This window comes from Callithrix jacchus, chromosome 4 (genome assembly GCF_049354715.1).
Source record: "Callithrix jacchus isolate 240 chromosome 4, calJac240_pri, whole genome shotgun sequence".
NCBI lineage: Eukaryota > Metazoa > Chordata > Mammalia > Primates > Cebidae > Callithrix > Callithrix jacchus.
Window position 1 is genome coordinate 21233049 of NC_133505.1, and position 11440 is coordinate 21244488.

At 35.4% G+C, this 11440-nt stretch overlaps 1 long non-coding RNA gene across 1 annotated transcript in view; it reads right to left on the reverse strand.

Moving 5' to 3' along the window:
• The window catches only part of LOC118152782 (uncharacterized), a 251232-nt gene that overhangs the window by 125189 nt on the left and 114603 nt on the right, over nt 1-11440 (reverse strand). The gene's annotated exons all lie outside the window — the stretch shown is intronic.

The following is an 11440-nucleotide window of genomic DNA, read 5'->3' on the forward strand; positions in this document are numbered from 1 at the left end:
GATTGTTGCCATCTTAATAGGTTTAAAGTAATCTCACTGTTTTAATATGCATATGTATAATGGCAAAATAATTTCTGTATGTTTCCATGTACTTTTTTGGTTTTAGAATTCCTTCTTCTTCCTGTTCCTATATTGTTCCCATTTTCTCATTAAGCCTTTCTTTCTTTTTCTTGTTGATTTATAAGAATCCCTCATATAATCTAGATTTTGTTCTTTATTGATTCTAAATATTGAAAATACTCTTCCTAAGTCTCTCATTTTTCTTTTGTCTTTGTACATGGCGTGCTTTGTGAGCTGCAATTCTTACCTTCATGTAATTAAATTCATTCATTTACAATGAAGATACAAATATTATAAAATCTGTGCTTCAAATAAGACATTCCTAAGGCAGAAACTAAGAAAGATTAAAGAGAAATCCATTTAAGATAGAGTATATAACATACAGTTTTCTGGATTAGATTAATCTGGTGGAAACACATACGGATATAAAAAGTGTAGCCCATTCAGCAATGATATCTTACAGATATATCAAACTTTATGTGCCAATAATATTTTTTTCTTCTTTTCCATTGCATATCAAATATTCAGAATTGACTAGACATTATATCAAAGAGAAAAATCTCAAATTTCATAAAGTATAATTTTTAAAAATTTTCTATCAAAGAAAGCAAAAATTTTTTTAAAAGTCTTCAATTTAGAAATTTAAATATAAGGGATTTTTATTAAGTAATTCTTAGAAGAAAAGCATTAGACAAGCTAAAATTTCAGAAATTTTAGAAGTAATGAAAACTACATATAAGAATCTATGGGACCTAAAATATAAGGAGAAAAAGTAGGTGAAAATGACAAACACACAGTCTACAGAAAATGTGCACTCATTTATAATAAGAGAAATACAAACTAAAACTACTACTTCTCACTTTCCAGACAAACCAAAATTTGAAACCTTGACACTCAGCTGGTGAGGACAAGTGAAATAGATATTTTTATTTATTACCGATGGCGGTGCTAAGTGGTGCAACTCACATAAAGAAGACATTTGGCAAAACAGGATTCACTTCTCCTTTCATTCAGAAATCCCATTTGAAAGACATAACTGATGGTACATTTCTGAAAACATAAAACATCCTGTTCACGAGGGTCATTCATTGTCACAGCAAAACATCAGAAGCAGCCTAAATCCTCACTAATAGTGAACTGGTTAAATAAGCCAATGAAATATTATGTGGACATAAAATGAATGAGGAAGATCTCTATGAAATTCGCTATTGCTGTGCATTTATGTTGCTCTATGAATAAAATAGGTTGATTTTTACAACCGTTGTTAAGATCAAAATTGTGTATATAGTAAGCTACTTTTTAGTGCAACAAAAAATAGATGGTATTTTCCCCATTTTTTAAAAGAAATGCAGAAAGGATAGATGAGAATTATAAAACTGTTTGCCTCTAGGTGATGGATGGTAATGATGTGGAAGGACTGAAGAAGAAAACAAACTTTCTAAGCAGACTTTGTAATATATTTTTAGCTTTTGAATCATAGAGGTTTATTTTTCATGTTAAAAATATTAAACACAAGGGCTATAAAAAAGCAAATCTTAAAATGGAATATCAACAGAAAACAAGTGAATCTATCAGAATAAGATAAATAGAAAGAAAAGTAATGTTATTTGAACCCACTATTTTGCATACAGCTCGTGAGTTATGTTTTGAGGACAAAATGAGCTTCAAAGAATATTTGAATTTTACTTCATTAGATATATTGTTGATCATGATATTGGCATAATAATTATAAAACTATGCTTTGATAAATTTAAATTCAACATACATTGATATTAACAGGGTATTCTTACTGTAAAAGGGAGATTAAAATAGTAAAATGTAATATGATAAAGGTGAATAGAGCCCAGTGAGGTTGAATTTGAATTAGAAATAGTAGAATGAACTCAAGATGTTTTAAAAACCCAATTTTCTAGTTTTGACTGCTGAAATGAACCAATAATACTCCAGCACCAGTAAGCACATTGGACCCTCACTTCTTGCTTTCAAAATACCATTCTGTGCTTAAAGAACCAGGTCTTTTTTAAGGATGGCTAATTCCAGGAAAAGTACCAGGTGAGATTGAAGAAAGTACTCAGATTAATGAAAACATGTCAGAAATGCAGCAAGAACCAGCTTGAAGTGATTCCCACTGCCCAAATTTGTGACGGTTGAGCAAGAAGAGAAACATAATAGATGATACACATTAAATTACAGATATTTGCATGATCTATAGCAGTACCAAAAATGAGAGGTGGTGAGAAAGAAAATGCTTTCCATTACAAAAGAAAGCAAGTCAATAAATATAGCAGAAAAGCTCCAATTAGGGGAAAAATATTATTTTGCAACTATCATATAATAATTGGTTTTGGAAACAATCATCAATGGATACTACCTCCTTTCGTAAAAGCATGACTGGGGAATAGGATATTCATAGTCTCAAATTTTAACACAAAGATTAGTTATCATTTCCAAATGGGAAAGGGCATCTTCACAATGGGAAGATGTTTGTCGTCACCTGCAGTAGCTGCTTATAGACACCCCAACAGATCACCATGGTGTGTATCGCTCAGATGCTGTGTTTTGACCACTAACAAAGCCCAGTTCCCCGTTTCTTCAGAGACTCTTCTCTGCTGAAGGGAGACACCTTGTCGTTTAGGTTTTACTATCCCCCACTCCCCCACCCCTGGTCCATGGCAGCACACATCCAACAAACTGGCTACCATGTGGGCCCAAAAGGCCAGCCCCAGGAAACCAATAGGAGGAGCTCTGTAGCCTTCCTTATCCTCTGGAGCTACCCCTCCCCACTTTGCTCACCCAGCAGGGATCAGACCAAGGTTGGAGTTTAGCTGAGACCACACCCTTGCTTTCTTCTTGCTCTCTCCCTCTCCTACTTCACTCACCCTCTTAGAGGTTCCTCCTGCATCGCACTTCAGTAAATCCCGTACCCTAAGCCCTGCGGAGGTTATAATTCTAGAGAACCCACAGTAAGACATATCCTTAATCAAGTAAGCAAACTTTGCCTTCACTAATATGACAAAATCACATCTTGTGCTTCAGAATGTTTCGCAATTTTCTTTCCAAAAAATACTTAACCTCCATCTGATTATGAAGAACTAATCAGACAAATCCAAATTGTGCCAGATATTTTAAAAGATTAAGTGGTGCCTAGATTCTTAAAAATAATGACAGTGTGTATTTAAAAATAATGACCCAAAATTTTTCAAAACTTGGGAATTGTTCTGTATTATAGAAAACTAAGAATTATGACAACCAAATACTGTGTATAATCTTTGGTTGAATACTGCATTTCTTTTTTCAAATTAAAAAAAAACCCCAAGCTTTAAAAGAAATTTTAAGAACAATTGAGCATACTGAAAATTGACTTAATAATAATTTATAGAATAATAATAATAATTTATAGAATTGTGAAATGTCTTGAGGGTGACATAATAGTATTGAGGTTGGTGAGAAAATTTGTTTTCTTAGGAGATCCATGTTGAAACTTAGAAGGGAAGTATCATGATGTCTATGGCTTTTAAATGTGTTGGAAAATAAGTGTATTTCTTTTCTGTATATATGCATTTATGGAGAGAGAGAATTGCAAATCATTAACAATTGGGAAGGGTACAGCATGTATTAATTATTCTTTCAATTTTTCTATAGAATTGAAAATTCTCATATAAAAAGTTGAGAGAGTGGGGGAAGTAGGAATAATTTGACCAACAAAATAAATATAGATAGTTTGAGAGTATAATCCAAAGAACAAAATAAATGTACATGTGTAAATACTAGTATTTACAATCAAATATTGAACAAATGTGAGAGAAGGGACAACTCACCATTCAGAAGGGGCAAATTACTATTAGGGCACCACAGCAATAATTATTGCAGGAAATCCACTGATCAATGCTAAATTTAGTAGGCAAAACTTTAACACCAGCAAGATATTTGCACGGCACCAATGTATCTTCAACAAAATATTAATTTCTGTGGTGTTCTTAGCCTAAGGCCATAGATGCCTTGGTACACCTTTCTCCAGGAGGTGAATGTTAATTCCCCTCACTTTCAGAGAGGATTGGATTGAGTGGCCCACTTATTAAAAATTGAGTGTAGAAAGAGAGCCAGAGTAACTTCTTCATACACTTGCAGACGCTGTCTTAAACAAGTAGCCAGGTTCACATGACCGGTGATTATACAGAATGCTAGAGATAATATGCCTTACATGATGCAATGAGAGGGCATATCACTGTGTGGTATTTTTCCTTAAGATTTATAGTATCAGTCCAATCATGAGAAATGCCCATCAGACAAACCCAAAAGAAGGAAAAGTTTATAAAATTGTTGACCACTGCTCTTCAAAAATGTCAACGTCATAAAAGCAAAGTAAAGATTAAGAATAATCATAGCTTTGAGGAGACGAAGAAGACATGACAACTTACTGCAATATGGTATCTGGATTGCATTTTGGAACAGAAAATGAACTTGGTGAAAAACCGGGACATCCAAATGTTAATTTCTTAGTTTTGATCTTTTCATTACGATAATGTAAAGTCCACTATTTGGGGAAACGGAGTAAAAGGAATACAGAAACTGTACTCTTTGCACCTCTTCTGAAAGTCTAAAATTATTTTAAAGTTTGTTTTAATTTTTAGGAGATTTTTAGTTAATTTCCTAGTTTTGATCATTTTATCATGGTAATGTAAAGTTCAAAATTTGGGGAAGCTAAGTAAAAGGAATACAGAAACTCTACTCTTTGCAACTCTTCTGAAAGTCTAATATTGTTTTTAAAGATTTTTTTAATTTTTAGGAAAATTTTAGTGTAAAATATGAAGAAAATCACATGGACTGGGGGCTTTTTAAAAGGGGTGGTCTTTGAGTCCTTTCATGCTTATTGTCCTAGTTGAATTTTCCTTCTGATCATTTTTCCCATTAACTTTGTTATGTTTTACTGTTTCCAGTTGCTACAGCTTCGATATTTTTCCTCCGAACCTCATGTTGAAATTTGACAGCCAATGTTGGAGGTGAGGACGAATGGGAAGTATTTGGCTCATGGAGGTGGATTCCTCCTGAATGGCATGGTGCCATCCTCTCTGTAATATGTGAGTTCTGCAAGAACTGGTTGTTAAAAAGAGCCTGGCTCCTTCCTCCTTTTCTCTTGCTTCTTCTCTTGCCATATGACCTCTGCACACAAGGCTCCCCTTACCCTCCTGCCATAAGTGGAAGCAGCCTGAGGTCCTCACCAGATGCAGATGCCAGAGCCCTCCTTTTTGCACAGCCTGCGGAACGATGAGCCAAATAAACAGATGTTCTTTATAAACTGCTTAGCCTCAGGTATTCCTTTATAGTAACAAAAATGGACTGAGACAAAAGTTTATGGAATTATCTACATTTTCTGATTTTACAATACAGTTTATGTTAAATTTATGTTGTGTCTATAACAATGCCCCTTTGCCATTCTTTGAGTGTTTGCATTTTTGATTTGTCAGAATTACCATGCTAGGTGTCCATTTCTTTTATTAACCTTTTAAGAAAAAAATTTTGATTTGTCTAATTTCTACTGTATTGTTTCTCTATTTCACTGATTTCTATCCTTGTCTTTATTATTTCTTTTTTCCTGTGTTTGGGGGTTTGCTCTTTTGCTGTTTTTCTAATTTATTGACTAGAAACCTAATTCCTTTGTTTTCAGAACTTGTTTCCTAACAAATTTTGTATCAATTATTCATGAGAGACCTTGTAAGTGGAATGATTCTATTGCAGAGTTCAAAGCAATCTCTATTTTTGCTTTCCCAGGGGAAGCACTGGTTTTCTTATGCAACCTGAGCTCTTGGCTGGTTTTTGAAGCTATTAGCTAATATGTTTATTCTTGATGTATCATTTTGCATATTGCAATAGCACCATACAAAGATTTGTTTCTATGTGTTTTTGAGTAGTCTTTAGAAGGAAGGAGCAAGTAACTGCCTCTGGAAATTTTCTCCATGTAAAACTCCATAGGAGTCATTTTCCTATCTTTTTCTCAGATCAAGCAAGTCTCTATTTTTAATTCTTAGGCAGTTCTGCTCACCTTGAAAGAGTATTTGGCATTGATACTGAAAAATAGGACATGGGTCCCTCTTAAGCCTTTTAAAGCAGGCGTCTTCCCATATGCCTATGACACTGAAGACCTGCTAGACTTCTGTGGAGAAGGAGAAACAGGCTAATAAACTACCCTCGTGGCAGGCTCCACTAGTTGTCTTTTATTACAGAGGAAGTATTGAAAGATTGAAGGAAACTGCCTTTTGCACCACCATGGGCCTACCATCCTTCCCCAATGCCAATTAAGTATTTCATACATTTTAAATAAAAATTAACTTTTCAGTGAAAAATTTCTACACAGCAAAGCAAGCAACCTTTGAGGCATTCATCATGTAGAAGAATAAATATGAGGCATGCAAAGCAAATGTGTATTTCTCCAAAACATTGACCACCAGCTAGAATGGAATTGTCCAGGGGCTCTGTTTTGAATCAAGTGACTTTGAATGGCTCAAAGTTCTTTAACAAGAAAGGTAGAAAATTGAAAGAAGAGAAGGAAGGGAAGGGAAGGGAAGGGAAGGGAAGGGGAGGGGAGGGGGGGGAGGGGAGGGGAGGGGAGGGGAGGGGAGGGGAGGGGAGGGGAGGGGAGGGGAGGGTGAGAGAGAAAGAGAAAGGAAGAAAGGAAGAAAAAAAGAAAGAAAGAGAGAAATAGAAGAAAGGAAGGAAGGGAGGAAGGGAAAGGAAAGGAAAGGAGTATGCATGTGAAAATTTGTGATGTTGATACAATCTCAGTAGAGTCTTCATAATTTTCTTGCTACAGCAGTAACTATTGATAAAATCTTTTGCCAAACTATGAACATTTTTTCTCATTCACTTTTTCTACTAAGCCACTCCAAAACTCTCAATATATTAAAATTAATAATTATTAAGCAACAAAATAAATAGACTCACATCCTTAAATGCATATTAAGCTTTTTTATGTAAAAATCCATCTTGTAAAATAAAAATGTCCTATTCAGAGCCCAAACAACTAAGGTACCTTTCTCATTATCTTCCACAATTCTTGCCATTCAGAATCTTGAAAAGAGCACGAATCTATCACATTTTTTCCTGAGAAAGCTACAACATAACTTTGCATCGGATCCTTTCTCTCTCTTTTCTTCCCATTCCAGCATCCTACCCCACTGTAATATTTTATGAATAAATGTAGATGATTTGCTGAGATTATGTAAGATAATGAGACAGACATGTTTCAAAACCATGGAATCAAGAATAGGCTTCTAGAAAAAGTCAGAAGGAAGACTTTCAGTTTTTCATAGAGAAAGGCGAAGGAAGCGCCTCTCCATCTATGTATGAACAGGATAAAACTGTATAGATTTGTTCATTCATGCAAACAAGTATTTATTCTTTATTATGTGCCGGTTGCTATGGGATAATATATAACCCACACTTGTCATGGGCATTGAGTCCAGCAGTTAATTCTCAAATACAGATTTTCTAGGCTTCCATAGAAAAATGAGGAAGATGCACTGGCTCAGAGAAAGGTCGAGGATTATCTTAGGAACAACCACATTATACACTTACAGTTGTACCATCATCAGTCTTCCTACAATAGTACTCTTTGAAGCTACTTCAGAGGAGTGTAATACCATTAATCACAGTAGATATTTGTCATGTGGAAATGCTGTGTCGGACAGTGGGCAAATGCTTCTTTGGTCTTTCAGTTAGCCAGGCTACCACCAGTGAGGTTGATAGCATCATCCTGTTTATAAACTCTTGTCATTGAAATTCAGAGAGTGACATTGGCTTGCACGATGTTCACCTGGGTAATAAGGATGAAACTGCAATTCATAGCTGAGTCAGATGATGACAGGTCCAAATCACTGCACTTGCAGAATTCTACCCTTTTGTTGCCTTAGCAGCTAGTGGGTCATTTATTTTTCAAGTCTATTATTCAAGCCAACCCCAGTTTATTAAAACAAACCAACAAATGAACCAACCACCAAAAATCTAAGGTATGGCTAACAGGGGCTACCCAGGTTCTTGTAGGTGAGACAAAACCCTGTTGCTCTGTAGAGCTAACAGGACAATTTCACCCCTACTTAAAAGTCAGATTGAAGGGCTGCCTTAGAAGACCTTCCCTCTGCTTCAGTTTGCTCATTTGCCCTAAGAATAAATAAATTACCGACTGCACTCTTGAAAGATCTGTGGTCTTTGGGTTTGTGACTTTCTATCCACTATTTGGGAGCCAAGACTGGTCTACAGGAAGCTTCGTGGAAAGAGTTACTTCAGAATACACCTTTCAGAGGGACAAAAAAGAGTAAGAAGTGTGGCCTTGAATCATGTACTTGTCGGTTTACTAACCATATCTAGTAACAAAATAGTTTCATAGAAGAGAGTATTAGCAACTTTCCAAGTAATATATTAACAATCATTTGGAATAATAAAAGATATATAAAGTACTAAGGAACCTCTCATACAGCCACATTAGGTGACTGGAGAGGAATCTTTAGTTCTTATAAGACAACGGTTCCATTAAGTCATCTTTTATTCATAGTGTCTCTAACTTTGAATAAAGGAAACATGGTGATTTTTAATTTTGGTTATTTGGAACAAATAAATATTGTCTTAAATATAGTAAGTGAATATAGAGAAAATAGTAGGAAATATATGTGCCTTGAACCAGATTGACCTAGGTCCAAACTCTAACCCAGCTATTTGCCAGCTGTTAATATATGACCTTGGGCAAGAGACAATCTTTCTGAGTCTCAATTTCTTCCTTTGTAAAATAATGAAGATCATTTTGTAATAGGTTTTTTTATGCAAGGAATCTCTGATAAAATGGTTATCTTTACCATATGAAGGAAAATTTGGAGGCTTAAACCGGGATTTTTTTTTTGCAGGGGACCTGCAAAAATTCCTGGTTATTTTCTAGGTCAACAATTCTTTTGTCAACAATTTTCTTGTAAATGTTCAATTTACACTGATCCTACACTTTTCCAATGTGTAACATATGCTGAAAGGTTTACTTTTTGAGAAAAAAAGAAAGACCAAAATGTATATACCATTATTATATATAGCTTCTTCTTATAGGTCTTACAAATTTATAATTCCTTTTAGCTAGAGAAAAATGCTGTCTTGAAATTAGATATTCAGAAATCTTTTATAATTTTAATGATCAGATACAACATTATTCATCAAATATTAGTAATAGCAAATTTTCCTAAGTACGTCTCTAGCTTGAATATTTAGATTTGTCAGACTGTTTTTATGCATAACTATTTTATAAGCAGAACAAAATATTTTTCTACGTATGTAATTACTTTTCTCCGCTGATATGATGAGTTCACTTATGATATTGAATCACTTCATTTTCCTTCAGTATATGGCGTCAAAACTGAAGCACAGAGACTTATTTGTAAATGCACAAAGTTTCTGTGTTATGGTAATATATTACAGATTTTTTTTTTCACCAGGGGCCCTTGATGAGATGGAATAAACAATGAAAAAGGAGTTAGGCAGCCTGGGATGCAGACCTGATTCAGCCCCTAGTAGAATGATACCCTGGATAAGTTACTTTACCACTTCTGGCATTTCTTTCTTCTCTCATGACATTGTCATGTTTCTGTGTAACCTCGAAGGGTTTCATCAGCTCTTACATAATCCATGATTCATGGCGTGACTCAAATGGTATGAAATAGTTAATTTTTCTTTTTAACCCCTGATTTCAGCATTTCAATCACGAATATCAATTCTTTAACCAGCGTGGTGATTACATAAGTGTTTGTTTTATAATTTTTCCTTAAAATATACAAGTCTACATTTAAATATTAAGTGCTGTACTTTAAGTATGTGAGTGTGTACGTTATAAATTAATTTCTAAGTGTTTGTGAAGTCAAAATGAGTAGTAGAAGAATGTGAGAATAAAATTATGCCTTTTTTTTCTACAGGACAGTGGAAGGCACAAAGATGAAATGTTTTAAATAGGCTGCTTTTTTCTTTGCTGTTCCCTTGACTGTCTTGTGACGCCCTTTTACTGTCTGTCTGTTGTCTTCCCTAAACCTAGTAACAGGCGTTTTGGGATGCTATAAACTGAAAACGAATCAGGCAGAGGTTTGCAATGAAGTTTGTCTTCTTGAAAATCATCATCATTACCAATGAATATTGTCTAAAGGACAGAATCTTTGCTAAGCTAGCTTCTCCGCTCATGAAGATTAATTCTGATAAAAATGTGTTAATTTTTGCACCTCCCACCATGCATAGAGACACTCTCTCTAGGTGCTGGAAATGTAATGACCCAAAGCCTTCTGTAACTACCCCCACCTTTGTATGGGAGAAATTTAATTATGTCTTTTAATTTTTAAATTTAATATATTTTAACATTTTTTCTTTTTATTTCTTATATTTGGCTATTGTCATGTAACTCTTTGGGATCCAATAATGAACAAAATTCAATTACCCCTCCAAAATCACTCAATTGTTCCAGGACTTTGACTATCTCTCTCTCCACCACCACAGGGTTCCCAGCAAATGCAGATTCAGCCTCAGTCATAGATAGAGCCTTTCATCCCACTTCATGAGAAGTGTGGGGCGCCCGGGGAAATGTTGGGGCTAAGAATGTTTATGTTTTACAGAAAACAAATAGAATTGAAAGGGGTTGAGAAATCACATGTAGGAGGTTTGAGTTCATCCCACCCTTTGGGCAAAGTATAAGTAACTCTAAGATTTAGAAGTGGTGAGTTTCTCCATGCTTCCTACCATTTTTCTTTCCCTTTCCACCTCCTGGCTCCTTTTCTTATAACTCTTTTTTTTTTTTTTTTTGCACTAAACATTAAGCTCATTGATTACAAGGACAGCAAAAAATGACCTAATGATGGGTCACTCTTAATGAGAAAAGCGGCTGCCTGTGATGTGGCCAGGCTCGGGCCACCCCCCACTGTGTCCCTGCATGTCAGCCTTAGTCTCCTTTAAGAGACTGGAGCGTGGAAAATCAACAGAGAACCACCCCGTGCCTCCTCACAGAATGGACCATGTGCATGGCTATTTAGCCCTGTAAAAGAGAGCACATTTGCACAAATGGGAGTGAACATAAGGAGTCCTTCAGAAGAGAATGGGGCCTTGGCAAATTTATAGACTCCCCTGAAAGAAAGTGATTACAGATCATTATCCAATTGAGGCAGATTGATGGTCTGGGGTCAAAGTAATATTGCAGATCTCACCAAGGGGACAATGGCTGCTTGTCACAGCGAAAGAAAAGAAAGGGAAGGAAACTGCCACACAGAGAGGCAAGGCTCAGGCTTTACTAACTGCTATGAAAGGGCCTGGACGTGTGTGTCGTTACTTTTCTTGAGCACCATGTTTTATTTTATGTTACAAAGGACGTGCCATTGAG